Source organism: Dipodomys spectabilis, unplaced genomic scaffold (genome assembly GCF_019054845.1).
Source record: "Dipodomys spectabilis isolate Male_0828 unplaced genomic scaffold, ASM1905484v1 ptg000205l, whole genome shotgun sequence".
Taxonomy (NCBI): Eukaryota; Metazoa; Chordata; class Mammalia; order Rodentia; family Heteromyidae; genus Dipodomys; species Dipodomys spectabilis.
The window spans coordinates 2,320,081-2,335,933 of record NW_024870882.1 but is presented as its reverse complement, the minus strand read 5'-3'; the positions used below and the strand labels follow the sequence as shown (position 1 = coordinate 2,335,933).

Here is a 15,853-nt window from a genome sequence, read left to right as displayed (position 1 = left end):
CCTATAAAATTAAACAGCATCATTTCAGAAGGCTGGTTGATTTTATTTAATATTTATGAAGCATTAAAAGAATATTATTACTTACAGGAACACAATAATTTCAGGACACTGAGTGCTTTCATTAACAGTTTAAGGACTTAAACAATAACATTAACTACATGGACACATAATGAATACTCAGGAATTGGTAGGAATGTAATCTGTATAACTGAATAATGTATAGACATCTCTGGCACTCTATAAAGATATATATTTATTAGCATACTGCCATCTGCATGTCAATCTGTTCTTATTTTGTTAAGCCCTAGGGCTTGTTTTCAGGTCTTGGGAACATATTGTCAGCTCAAATTGCCCCAGGATGGCCTGTTGACACTCACCCATTCTGCTTGCTTCACAGGATTCTGGTCACACCCCCATTCTTTCATGCTTCTTTCTGACCAATGGGATACAAGAATGCTGGCCATGCCCATATTCCATCCTGCTCAGTAGCACTGGGATTCCCTCTGTTACTTTACATCACTACCAGTAGTTGAGGAATGTAGAGGTGGCTGAGTGGTGAGGAAGACTTGAGGTGACTTTGGAGTATAGTAGGAAATTGATGCTCCCACCCCCACCTGGCCCCTTCCTTCCCTTCATGTGGTGCCAGGTTTCAAACCTCAGACAATGGCGTGCTGCCAGCAAGCCTAAATCCCCGACCTGGTCCCTACCCCTAGTCTTCTGCTCTGGGCCTATGTGCCGCAATGCTGCTGCCATCGCTGCTGCCCCACTTGGAGGAGCTGCCAACAGCTTCTCTCAGCAGCACAGGTGAGTGGCCGCCCCAACACCAATTCAACCCGGGTCAAACACCCCTCTGGGGGCACCATGACCCCTTTACTTGTTTCCTCTCCCTGGCTCTGATGAGAGACCTTTCTGTCTTGAGCATTTCTGAGATAGAAACTAAATATATGCTCAGGCTGGGCTGGATCGCGGTCCTCCTGTGAAAGATATGCTCCACCAGGCCTGGTCCTCTCTAGTTAGGATGGTAGACATGTGGCACCATGCTCAGTCGTTGGTTTAGATGGATTATCCCAAACTCAGTCCTCAGCAGCAGATTCTTGACCACACGTGAAGCCCTTTGTAAGGCCTCAGACATTGAACCTCATTCTCCTCACAGGACAATTGTGAGGAAACATGGTATTTACACAGAGAGTTCTCTGGAGAATGGCTAGGCAGAGAGGGAGCAGCCTTCAGATAAGGTTTTGGCAATTCTGTGAGAATATGACAGGAAGATACCAGAAAGGGCTCAGGTGGGGCCTGTTATTAATATTGCAACAGGTGTGGGATTATGAACGGAAACATGGCTCTCTTTCATTATTACCCTATACCCATGAGGAAGGGGATCCTTTACTTTGTTCAGTTTTGCAGCTGGGGAAACCGAGGCACAGAAAAGCCAGGTGACCTACTTATGACCTCAAGTTCATAGGAAGCTCAGCCTGACTTCTCTACCATGATCCCTAGCACAATGGTTGCTATTCAGTCCACTTCTCGTGGTGGGAAGTCCAATTCTTTTCAGTCGTGGGTCTTGAACTCTAAGATTAGGCACTGTTCCCGAGCTCCTCATCTCAAGGCTAGCACTCTATCACTTGAGCCCACAGTGCCCCTTCCATTTTTCTGGTGGTTCTTTGGAGATAAGATTCTCACAGACGTTCCTGCCTGGGTTGTCTATGAACCATGATCCTCATATCTCAGCCTCCTGTTTAGGTAGGATTAGAGTTCTAAGCCACTGGCACCGGATTTTACTGTAATTCTGATTCTCTCTCTCTGTCGCTCTGTCTCTCTGTCTCTGTCTCTGTCTCTCTGTCTCCCTTTGTCTCTCTCTCAGGAACTGGTTGAATGGTTGCTGTAGGAGGTGGCCCCAACTTCCCCAGGTGGCTGGAACCCAAGATGGCCTACTCATTCTGGAGGTGGGCTGTGCGTCAGAGCTGTCTCACTCAGCATGTTGATACATCTCTATGACCTTGGCCTTCTGTGCCCTTGCTAGACTGTGAGGGTTATTCATTGTCCATCTACCCATATTGCATTTATTTTATTGTATTCTTTCTATATGATTTTCTAGCACATGGCCGATATTATGGTACATAGTTATGGAATTAAAATGTAATGTCAACTAAAGAAAGTCATTTAGGGTTTTGGGAATGTAGTTTCATGATACGGTGATTGCATAGCATGCAAGAAACCCTGAGTTAAATTCCTCAGTACCACATAAAAAGAAAAACACTGGAAATGGTGCTGTGCCTCAAGTGGTAGAGTGATAGACTTGAACAAAAACAAAAATTCATGAATTATTCCCAAGTCCTGATTTTAAGCCCCTTGACTAGCAAAACAAAACCAAACCAAAAAAATATTTAGTTAGTAAATACAAAATAAGGAACCCATACATGGAATATATAATTGCTCCTCCATACTGACATGCCACGCCACATACACTTGGTTGAAACTTCTGGAATGAAAGCTTCTGGACAGGAGTGGAGCCTGGCATAGACTCAAGCCTCAGGCATCCCCCAGGAGTTGGTGAAGAACCAGATTCCCTAGAGAAGACAATCTGGTCAGACTTAACCCATTGTTCTCTGAGAAGGAGAAGTTCCAGTGTGACTGCTCCTCACCACAGAGACCCAGAGCCCAATGGCAGGATGCCTGCCCTCTGCCCTGACAAGACCCACCTGGGAGAGTGTCTGTCCTGCCTCCAGGCCAGTTCAGGCCTGCCATTGTACACAACAACCCTTGTTTCCTCCTCTAACAAGCAGCTTAATATCCAACCATGGAAACCCAGTCCAAGAGGCACAAGCACAATGGAGGGGAAGCTGCCGAAGCAAGCGTTTGGAAAGGAGCAGAGACCACAGCAGGCAAAGCAGCCATGAGGAGTCCTTAGCTGGTTAAGTAAAGAGAGGACGGCGGGGCACATCCATAACCAATTTGAACATATAATAAAGCTGCCTGTGGTGGATAGATGGCTTCTGATTTGACATCGGCAGCAGAATAAGGGGTTGCAAATTCAATGAATAGTCTCTGGCCAGAGAAACAAGGTCAAACGCTTAAGTTTCTGCATTTGCAGTGGTTCCTGGTATCTCCAGCTGAGTGTACATCTTTCTGTGGCAGGGTGGTGCCACGCCACCTTCTGCGGAGTCTGCATGAGAGATGCATTAGACAAAGAGCTTCAAGGAAGCATGCCTGCAGGAAGGGGGTGCTGGTTCAAGGCTTCCCATACACTTGGCTGCACTTTTATAGCCTCTACCTTTATTCTTACTATATTCTTCTTGGCTGTACATTCGTTGCCTTTATTCTCTTTTTGGCTATTTTTCTATTAATCTGCGAACAGAGCATGTTGTATTTTTCCAGTGCAATAGAGATGGCTTCTCTAAGTACTAAAGACTAAAACCAAAGATTAAATGTGGTCAATGGCCCAATCAATCTATCATCTGATGTGATGTTGCCTCTAGAAACTCCTACAACTTCACAAGCGGTTTTGCAGCTCACGCATAGTAAATATAGAGACTTAAAATTTCTAGATATGTCCAACAGACAAAATCAATGAATTAAACTAAGTTAGAAAGTTCTCCCAGTAGTTCAGAGAGTTCTAAAAAAAAAGGACATCTGATTAAAAAAGAAAAAGAAAGATTCTCCCAACAGTTATGATTACATTTAGTTCAACTTACGTTATAGGGAATAGATGGTGGTTTCACACAAAATATAAAGCTAGTAACACACATATTTCCCGAACCAACTGAAGAACCATTTCCTTATACATGAGCTTATAAACATGAAAATAATTGGATAAAAATAAAAATATAAAGATTAATATAAGCATAGCCCTGTCTTAGGTTTGTTAATTATTAAACATAAAAAGGCTGAATAGATGTCACATTCTATTAAACAATATGCTAAACTTGTTTCGCACCACTTAGCTTAAACAGTTGGTGGGATAGTCATCAATATTCATGTAATTCATCAATGCTTTGCCTTTAAAAAATTGATTACGTGCTTAAATAAACAAAGAATCTATGTCACAATCACACACTGTCTAAAAATGTTAATTCTTCTCAATAAAGATACACTCAGATGCAACTCTTTTGAGTCTGTGTCTGTTTGTCACTTCCCCGACTCCTTGCCCACCTATCCCTAGATCCCTGTCCTGTCGGTCCCAGTGCTCCGGCTAAGCTGGTCTGTCACTCTGACACCTGACTGTAGTCCCTAATTCATGTACTTTACTTATATTAGGATATTGTGTTAAAAAAAAGTTTTGTTCATTAGGTCACAGCCATTAATGGCTTGAATGTGCTTAGATGTCAGGTGAAGATTAATTCTGGAAATTCAAAGATTCCAGGTTTTTGAATGGTCACTGCTAATCACAATGAGAGGGTTAGTCTAAGTGAGATTTGACTGCTAATCACAATGAGAGGGGTAGTCTAAGTGAGATTTGGAAATATTTTTGGTCATTCATGGCACGAAAACAGCAGAGACAAATTAACAGTAGTGACAGAAGAGAAGGAACAATTCCAGAGTTAATGAACAAATGAAAGTAACTAAGTTATACCAGAAATTGTTTTAGAGAACAACTTTTGGTTATTGAACAAATAGTTATCAACTAGTCTTATTCCTCATTGCCTTTAGCATTCTAAATCTCTTAGGCTACTTCTTAATTTCTGTGTAATAAATGTATCTCCTTCTGTGCTGTTCATTCATACCTTATCTTTTTTACTTTCTAAAAATCTCAGTCTTTCTATATTTCTCTATGAACATTTCCTGATACTAAATACACCTACAAAGATGGCAGCGGATGCTAATGTAAGGGTCCAATAGCTCATGAGTCATTAATGAAACAAAATGGAAAGGAGGACATATTTAGTGATACCTCACATTTTCTGAAAAGCAGAAATGCCATCATTTGTTTCAAATTTCCATTATTTGTCTACATAGTGTCATTCAGTGCACATAAGGGCAAATATGAGCTGGGTGCTGGTGGTTCACGCCTGTAATCCTAGCTACTCAGGAGGTTGAGACCAGAGGATTGTGGTTCAAAGCCAGCCTGGTCAGAAATGTCCATGAGACCATTATCTTCAATTAACCACCAGAAACCCGGAAGTGGTGCTCTAGCTTAAGCGGTAGAGCACTCTACTTGAACTGAAGAGTTGAGGAAGTGCCCCCAGGATCAGAGTTCAAGCCACACAACCAACAAAAAGTGCAAATATTACCTTATGTTTCCCAAGAGGAAGGACAAGATCAATAATCTTCCCAAGCAGAAAAAATAATTTCAAAATGATTCAGTGTACCTACTTTTGCTGAGTTATTTAAGTTACGGTTTCTTTGCTAGACATATTCTCTTCCTTTAAAAATTGTCACATATTAGCTTTACAATAAATTTCACCTAATATTTCTTGTTTCAAAAGAAAAGTCTATACAGTGGATGTCACTTAGATTTCTTATTATCTTAATTCAAAGCCAAACCAGGCAGGAGAGTCTGTCAAACTCTTATCACAAATTGAACACCAAAAAACCAGAAATGGAGTTTTGGCTCAAGCAGTAGAGTACTAGCTTTGGGGTAAGTGGGCAGGAAAGACAACTGTTCAGAGACAGGATCCAGCCTCTGGATTCAAGCCACAGAACCAGCACAAACAAAACAAACAAGCAAACAAAAATCCCAGATATTCCTTTGGGACCTTCCTTAAAAGAATACTGGTCAGAGAAGAGGCTCCTTTTGCTGATCATACTCACTGGATCCTGCTTTTATGGAATCCTTATTGCTCCGGAGAACTCAGGACCAGACCAAAGAATTGATACCTGACTCCTGCATCAAGAGAATCATCTCAGGGGTGAAATATCCTTCCATATGACACTTTAAAACTTTCACGTCTTTGTCCCTTTGCAGGAGAACACTTTTAAAACAACGTTATTTCCTTTTGTTCTATGCTGGCCGTCAAATGGTACATTATTTCCTTTTGTGATACTCTCAACTAGAAGTTTACAGAAAAAATTTATATGAGTAAAGAACACACTCGAAAAAGCCAGGGACAGTGTTTCCTTCAAGCGTTAGGATACTTTTCTTCTACAGTAAAAAGGAAAGCACAAGGTAACTTGAACTTTGTTATTCCTCTATGTTCCATTACTCTCCTGGGGTCAGTTTCCACATCCAGTAAAAGTTACTTCCAGTAACAATCGATGGTGCTGCTTGAAGTATAATGAATGTTTTCTGGCTTCACTGAAATAACACTAGGACACCTTTGGACCTGAGGTAACACGTGTTTCAGAGACAACTCAGTAAATAGAAAATATGAAATTTATATTGCTTATAAATACATTATACATGAGTACATTGAGTTCAAACTTTGTAAGTTCTCTGTAAATTAAGGTGAATTTTAAATGGGAAGAAGGTTCTCAGAATATTCTTTTTGTGAGTGTATGTGCTGTTCATAATTTCCCAAGTGTACATGAGCTAACAGTAAGGGAAACAATAGCAATAATAGGAGAAAGAGAAGTTCTGTATTTAAGTATAAGGGTTCAATACAATATAGAAGACTACAAATAAGACAACATTGAAACAATAAAGCCAATCTATTATGTAGATTTATGGGAGTGATATACAGAAAGCAAGACTCCTATGTGGAACATGAAGTATGAGGCCACTTTCATTCTAAATCATGCTTGCTAATCATGCAACTTTGTAGAAAGTAGAATAGAAGAATAATACTGTTTCCAAAGCAAGTCAGATATATGAGTTTGGATTTAACTGGAAAAAATATCCATCTTGTGAGAGCAGGGATTATACTAGCAATGAACTGGTAGCTAAGGTCACATTTCTTTTTTTTTTTCTTCACTTGTATATGTATATTTTTTTGTTGGCTCTGGTCTTGTCACTTGAATTCTGGGCTCATGAGCTGTCTCTCTTCTATTCAGCTCAAGGCTAATGCTCTACCACTTGATCCACAGTGCCATTTCTAGTTTCCTTTTAGTTAATTGGAGAAAAGAGTCTCTGGGACTTTCATACCTGGGCTGGCTTTGAACCCTAATCCTCATATCTCACCACAACCCAGCTTACAATCACATTTCTAACAGTGTACACTCTGGATAAATAATGTGTGTGTTCATCTATCTTTAAAGAATTTTTGAGTTAGGGGCTGGGAAAGTGGCTCAGGTGTAGAGCGCTTGCTTTGCATGCATGAGGCCCTGGGTTCGATACCTCAGCATCACATAAGCAAAAAAGAAAAAAGCCGAAAGTGGCGCTGTGACTCAAGTGGTAGAGTGCTAGCCTTGAGCTGAAGAGCTGAGAGACAGCACCCAGGCCCAGAGTTCAGGCCCCATGACCGGACCCCCCCCCCCACCAAAACAAAACAAAAAAAGAATTCTTGAGTTAAAAATCTGGGCTACAGCTTAGACATTACCCTCACAAAAATGTTTTTAGTATAAAAGTTGATATTCCTGCTAAAACCTTAGAATGAAAAGGAGTCTGGGAAGTTCAGTTTGCATCCAGCTTGGGCAGAACAGTCTTTGCAACAGTACATATAATAAAGCAACGAAAAGCTGGATTGGAAAAATGGCTCAGGTGATGGAATACCAGTTATGAGCCAGATTGCTGAATAAGAGCTTGAAGCTTTTGCATGCATACATACAAACATACACAAATACACAGAGGCACTTATATGTGCACACACAAATACACAAATGAAACAACTCTCAGAATGTGTAGAAAAGTTAGAAAACAACAGAATATATATCCTGAATAAGACTAGAATCAAGTGATAATTTTTAATATTAGAAAGTCATCAAGTGAACTTCCTTCAAAAAAGTTTGAGAATTTTACATAGGTAGGGACCAGAGATAGGAAGAGAGTCAATTAATCATTATTATAGGCATCACATCCATGAAGGAATGAATCAGAGACCCCGCAAGTGCATCTGAAAATATTCATATCCTGTGTCAAATGTTAGAACATCTTTGAAAATAGTAGGTAAGCAGTCTGAACAGTCACTATGGTGTATAATATCCCTGGAGAAGTTCAGAATTGGTAGTCTGTATCTAGATTAAATAAACCAAGAAACTATGACAGGGCAATGTGATACAAGCCTAGAATTCTAGCACTGAGATTAAGACAGGAGATTAGAGAGTGGAATTACATAGTGATACCTTCCCTGGACCAGGTAGGATAATTTTGTCTTAACAAAACAAAACAAACAAAAAAGGAATACATAGTTGGAAGTTTGGGCTAATTTTGTCATTATGTTTTGAAAAGTCAAATTTTCTGTTGAAATGCAACTCATACTTAATCCTCACTTGTGTTTTAAATTCTCTCTTCATTACAGAACATTCCTAGATGCAAAATTACTCATGATTCCCATCCAAAATTTGAAAAAGCAAGTAATCATCATTTTGCTTTAACCCAAAGAAACGATGAAGGATTACAAAAACTTAAGCCTGGAAAAATAGCACAGTTCGTCTATTGTAGGATTCTGAAGATCTTGCTAAATTAGAATTTAGATTTAACATAAATATTTTGATTTTGTTTTTAATTTCATATTCTATTGGATGCTAAAATTTCTTTTAAGAAGAGGGTTTAATTGACAAATTCACAAATGATTTTGCATTCTATTTGCCTAGAATATTCTTTCAAGAGAGTTATATAATTAAAAATTAGTTAATAGATAATTACAATAATTAATGTATAAAATGATAATGTGAATGTTGTAGACAGAGTTGCCAAAAAATTGATGATATTAATTTATAAATTTAGAATAAGATCAATTTTTGGAGTCTTTGTTATAACATGGTATGAAGAGAATAATCGTGTGACATCTACTTTCTTCTACCTGTATGTAGCACAGGAAGCAATTTCCTTAATTATTTGCCACTGTATACAATAAGAAAAATGTTAGTTTTGGGGTTTCTTTTTATTTTTGTTTTATTGTTTTGTCCTAGGGCTTGAACTCTATGCCTGGACACTGTGTCTGAGCCTGTTTATGCTCAAGGCTCGTGCTCTACCACTTCAACCTCAATGCCACTTGTGTCTGACTTTTGCTGATAAGTTTATAAGAATCTAGGGAATCTTCCTGCCTGGGTGGGCTTGGAACTGTAATCTTCTGACCTTAGCATCCAGAATTTATATGATAGTTAAGAAAGTATAAATATAAATACTATTTGCAAGTGTTCCGATCTCAAGAATACCAGTGGGGGGGAAATGATGCAACCCAGTTTATTGTGGTGTTCTTTCCAAAACATGTATGGCATCACATTAGCAGAGTTGTATTTTTTTCACAATAGAGATAAGCTATTCATGATGTGAATTAAGGGAAGTTTGAGGTGCACCTTAAAAGTTCTAAACTGTTGGGCTAGGATGACTCTATGTCATAAATATTGGGATTGGTGGTCATAAAAATAATAGCTTACTGTGATAAACAACTGCTTACTCTGGAAGAATTATTACCTATGCTACATAGTTTTATCCTCAACCAGAATGTGGTTATTTTTCTGTTGACTCTCAATCTTTAACACCCCATTGAAAAATGCATCTATTGCAGAATTACGTAACATTCAAGCCTGCACTGTTTTGAATCTTTCAAGTATGGAATCTTCTGAATTTGAAAATGAGTAGTTATTAGTCATTAGAATGTTGAAGAACACATATATTCTGTCTTCTTAACAACTTATTAGCTTTTAAAAGTTAGAGGTTTGATAGAATTAAACTGTTTTCGCTTTTAGTATGAGAAAGTACTATATTTATTCTTTTTTCAAAATATTGGTAAGTATATTGTGAAAATATTTTTTAGTCAGATAGCATTCAAGTTGATGGTCCTCTGATTAAAAAGGGGGTAATTAATTCAAATTAGACACCAAACAGTATTGATTTTTAAGAAGTTACTACATAAAGAATAATATTTACTATACCAATACAGTGAAATTTTATTTCATGCAGCTTATTTTTTAAATTTAGTTTTATTGTCAAAGTGATGTACAGTGGGGTTACAGCAATTTTAAGGTAATGAATACATAACTTTTCAAACTTGTTACCCGTCCCTTATTTTCTTCAGTTTTCCTTCACCCCAATACTCCTCACATGTTGTAATGTATATTTACAACATATTGTCTTGTGAGTATTGCTATTGCATTGTTTTGCCTTTGTCCTTTGTCTCACCATTTTGTTGTTCCTCTTTCCTTCTCTAATTAAGGTAAATATATACATAATGCACAGGCTACAAAAATCAAATACAGCAGGGAATGAAGCATAGGGGAAAAATCCCAAAGAAAACAGAAATCACATAGTACATTAAAAACAACAGCAGCAAATAATACTCTCTGTTTCCATATCTTGGAGTTCATTTTGCTCAGAATCAGCTTATATGGTTATATATACGCATAACAAAACCACTGGAAAATGATAGTTTCATGGAAACTATATCATGAAAACAACATGTTAACTGTTTTTCATGGTAAAGGTGGGGTTAGGATTGGTGAATTCGCGGTTCTAATAAAGGAATTTCAAAAGAGTTTTAAAATTATAACAGGTAAATTTTTAGTTGTTCAAATTTTTTAACAAGTTTTCCTATTATGAAAATGTAAAATTGCCTGGGAAAATAGGCTTTCATGCAAAGTACTCCATGGAGACTTAGCTGAGAGGGAGCAATGTGGGTGAAGATGGCTAATTTTCACACTAAACAAACCTCAGAAACCTTGCTATAAATCCTGTAGGTTCCCTGGAGAATTGTCCTTACCCAGGAAATCTACTCTTACTGTGTGAAACAAGGTTGTAGTGGAATTTAAATTGAAAGTCCTTTAAAAAAAGGCATCAAAATTTGTGAATTGACTTTAATTACCAAACAGTAATTCTTTGAAAAAGATAATTTGGGTCCAAATATTTAGGGAGAAAGTGCCCTCAACAATGAAAGAAGGTATTGGATGTTTGTAATACTTTCCACAATGTCTTTGCACATGAAGCACTGAACCACAGAAAAAAATCTGATTGGATACTTGAAACCAATGATTCTTTCACATTTCTTAGTAGCTTACAAAATATAATATCCTTATTAACATGAGATAGTGAAGATTTCTCTTTTTAAATAAGCCAAAAAGTTTTGGGTTCAGAAAAGAACTGAGCAAATTGAAAATGCAAGAAAACAAGTTCTTAGAAGCCCTAGCTAAGCATATTGGCTTCAGGAGCGGAGGGAGGACAAACTTTTTGATATACATTGTCTTAATATTTTTGCTACCTAAAGTGATTTTACAGAGCCTATTTAGCTCACTACAATGCAGAACAGATTGAATGAAGACATGAAAATAAATTCCACATCCAAATAAAAGAGTTTTAAAAGGAAAACCATGAAGATGTAGTGTGGGTAGAGCCGGTCAGATCTGGTTGAGTCAGCTAGAGTAGCAGTTGAAGCACACTTTCTGCTCATAGAGATGTGACCCACAGGCATGTCTGCCTAGCTTGCCAGCCATGAGCTGTCCATGCTCCCTACAAGCCCCCGGGGGACCAATCAGTACCTGTCACTATGCAGTGTCCATCACAATTGCCTTACATCAACTCCCCACTAAGTAATTGGCTGGGAAGGACTCAGGAGGTTGGGAACGCTGGGGCTATCTAATCCCTCACTTGTGCAGAAATAAACAAGACCTGCATAAGCCTGTTCTCCCAACTTGGGTTCTTTGTGTGAGTCGTTCATGCTTACCTCCTGCTGGAGATCTAGCCCTACAAGTGGCGCCCAACAAGTGGCTCAATCGCTTTCGGCAGATGGACAGTCTAGGGTCTAGTGCAAAATTAGTGCCTCCATGGGCAACCTTCCCCCTGCAGCAGGAGAGCCTCAATCACAAGCACTTGTTGCCCTGCTCCGGAGTATGCAGATAAAAGTATTACAAAAGGAAGCTAGATTAATATGGGAAATAGTGAATGAATTGTGTCCCTGGATTGACTCTGGGGCCATTTGAGATCCAGACAGGTGGACCCACATCCTTCAGGCAGTTCATAAAAAGGAAGTCCGTGACAGCTCTGAGCTGCCCCTAATCTTTTACCCCATTGTAGTAGCTATTCAAGCCTGTCTATCAGGGAAAGAAGGGGAAACTCTGCAAGCCTTTAACACCTTGCTGCAAGAAGAAACAGAACAAAAGGAAAATAGCGAAGCTGCTCTAGCACTCCCATCTTCTTGTGACACAGCAAACAATTCCAGCAAGAACACAGATAACCAACAACTTCCACTATCAGGTGACCCGGGGGCCAGCCAGTTATGCTTGTAAAACTGCCTCCCCCACACTATCAGTCCCAGGAAGCTTGCCCAATCACTTCTTTTGGCTGTTTAGGCCAGCCTGGGAACTCCCCTCAGAAAACTTTGTATCCTTGAGCAGAGATATCCAACTTTTCCCAAGAACAAAAACTCGTTGTTCCCCCTGTAATACAACAGTTGTTCACAGGCCCCACATCTACCGTGGCAACGACAGCCAAGCCTATAAATCAACCCCAGTTCATGTTCCCTGTAAACGTCCACCGAACCTCTGCACGACCTAACCAATGGTACCCCCCATGACCCAAAAATACTGGGCCACTGTCAAGGAAGATGGGTTACACTCCCCAAATGCTCAACAGATGTTCGAAACCCTTAGCATTGATCTTAACTGCCCCCATGATTGGAAGAGCTTAATGATCTGTAGCTTTATGTGTCTTTTTTTTTTTTAATTTTTTTTTTTTTAAACCAGGGCTGAGAACCGAACCCACGGCCTTGCGCGCGCCAGGCGGGCGCCCTTCCGCTGGGCTAAACCCCCAGCCCCGAGCTTAATGATCTGTAGTCAACAAGAAAGTTTAAAAAAGGCTTAGAATGTATTCCTAAGTACCAGTTTTATAAATGGCTTTGCACTGTGGTTTGTGGTTATTTTATTTCACATGGGATAATATTTTCTACTACCTATAAGTTTTGGAAAAAGAAGAAAACTAAAATTTACTACTCTAGAGGAATATGGTAGAAATAGAAGACAGATTTTATGTTTGTCAAATCTCTGATGAGTACCCGTATTCAAGACTTAAAGTCATATTTCTTACTATGTTAGATATGGAAAACATAAAACACCATATGATAAGGCAACTATTTGTGACTTTTTAAGTGTAATTATTATGTGATGAAATTTACTTTATTAGCTAATGTTTTGGTTTGAAATATGGGAGGCTGATCTATTTAACAAATTTTTGAAGCCACCTACTGAAAAAACAAATGGTGGGGGGTATAATTTCTAAACTTTAATGAATGGATGAACCTGTTTGGCATTAGTGCTGGGTAAATAAATCAACTCTAATGTAATTTGCTCCCTACACTTCAAAAACTATTTATATCACTAAATATCATCTACTTGTAAAGTGTTATTTGGCAAATGTAATTTTTAAAAGTTTATTTGAAAAGGAATATACTTTCAGGAGATTAAATGTAGGTTATCATTGTTTCACAATGACAACATTTTTATACTACAGAACCAAGTTTTACTGAAGTACCAGTGTTTTGAAGCACTAAGGATATTCTCAATTAATGTTTTTCTGAATTATATTTGACCTCTATGTCAAGTATTCCTAGCATTGGTAGACCAATTATGGATCTATCATTCCAGGAACTATTTTTTGGCCTGCTGATGCTGGACTGAAATCCTTCATTAATCATTAAGAGAGGGGTATTACAAATGATATTGTGACATTTGTGGTCTTGTTCAATCATATATGATGGTCATCTGAAAATTGAAAGTTTGAATTACTGTACTTTCACATTTTGTGATTTCATCTTGCATTTTAAGTTGCCTTGCATTTCCCAATTGATTTCTGCTAATTCCTGCATTTCAAGGAATTGGGGCCCTGAAATATAGGAAATGAGAAACTGAGAAGGGTCTTCAATTACTTTCTGTTGGCATGTTGCATAGGCCTAGGTGAGAACTCTTGCCTTATTTATCTGATGATGCGGATAACTGGGACCTGGGCTCCTAGGACCCATGGATCTTGTAGAAGAATAATGCCTTTTAGACATCATATCAGCAAAATTTGAGTATAATCAGTAGGAATGCTTCAGAAACATGGAGAAAAACAGTTTGGGACCAGCGAGTTAAAACAATAAACAGAGCAGCAGAGTAAAATCCCTTATAGATTAGAAGAAAACAACATTTTTTTTTTACCATGTGAATTCAGAAGACCAAGAACATTTAGAAGGAATCACAAGTTTATACCGAAAACATTGCATTGATATTTTTATATTCTAATATATATTCTAATGCTGATTATTAATATTCCAATCTATTTATTGGAAAAAATATCAATTAAATTTTCAAATTATCAATTAATTTTAATAAGATACTCTGTGTGAAATATAAAATCAGCACTTATAAATATAAAATACATAATAATATATAATATTAAAAAATGTTTTGCATTGTTCTCTTATGGTAAGGGTATCAAAGGCAAAGGTTTTATTTTATTTTTTTTTCTTTTTGCTTATGTGGTGCTGAGGAATCAAACCCAGGGACTCAGGCATGCAAGGCAAGCGCTCTACCACTGAGCCACCAGAGCCAACGGTTTTAAATATTATTCCATTACCTCTACCTCAGTGTTTGATAGAATTAGAGCTAAAACATTACCATTCGGAGATATGCAGCCTAGAGGCAAGAGGAAACACTGTGATTAAAACATTACCAATTTAAGGCCTAATAATGAGGACAAACATATGGACTTCTCCTGGAGCTATGGAATATATTTGGTGATAGAAAATCAGTGGTGTAAATTCCTGCCTGGTTGGATGGTAGACAGGCCAAGACATTAGGTAATCATACATATGAACAATTTTTTCACCTTCTTGGCTTTAGTTTCTTTTGAAATATTAGGGTGTAATAAACAATTATATTTTGAAAAAATACCTTCTAGTCTGAACAGTTCTGTCTGAACTGTTCATCTCTCTATGATCCCTTGTAACAGACTAGTTTTGCTCCAATAAGACAATCTATGCTGTCAGGGTAAGATTCTGGTTGGTCTGTTCCTACATGGAGCAAGGGTAAAGAGTCAGGGAGACATTTGTGCCAGAAAGACATTTGGGAAATTTTAAGCAGCAGAAGTTTAGAAGTAGCTCTTAAGCAAGGCTTACTTTGAATCCATTAGCTCCACAAAGCTAAATCAGTTAATAAATAAGTACTTGAAAATCCATCACCTTTGGCCCAAGCTATAAAGGCTTCAAAGTATGATCCAATTTCAAATGAAAAAAATTGCAAATATGAGCAATCGAACAAACAATATAAGTTTTTTCCACCATGCACAGAATTTTACAGAAATAAGATGAATAACAATTTGGGGAACAATAAGGTTTCCTTGTTATAAATAGGCAACCAAAGATATATACCTGTCTTAAGATTGCATCATTAACTACTTAAATTTACAGGATACTACATGCTTCAGCAGCACGTCTACCTAAATTACAAAACAGAGATTTACATGGCTCTTGTACAAGGATGATATGAAAATTTGTGAAGTATTGCATATTTTTCATTCTTGAGATGCAAGAAATTATTAAAAAGTTGATTACAAATATACAAGCGTAAGAATACATGTAATTCATAGAAATAAAAGTTAGTTTGACATCATTCAATCTTCACCTTTTTAGAAAGGCCTTTACATAGCATAACCTTTATAAAACTTTTGAAATAAGATAACATTGCCATTTTATCCTAAAGAAATAAAATTCTATAAGGATCTAGGAATTAAAGGAATCTTAAACTGTTTCTATATGGAATGCAATCTGAAAGGACACATTTATTAATGAACCTATATATTATAAAACAATGTCGAATTCAAAGTATTATATCTAGGAGAGAATGAAATAGGTTA

At 37.8% G+C, this 15,853-nt stretch overlaps 1 pseudogene; it reads left to right on the top strand.

The window, feature by feature from the left end:
• Positions 1–15,415: 15,415 nt before the first annotated feature.
• On the top strand, positions 15,416–15,512 carry LOC122122169 (annotated as a pseudogene).
• The last annotated feature ends 341 nt before the right edge of the window (positions 15,513–15,853 follow it).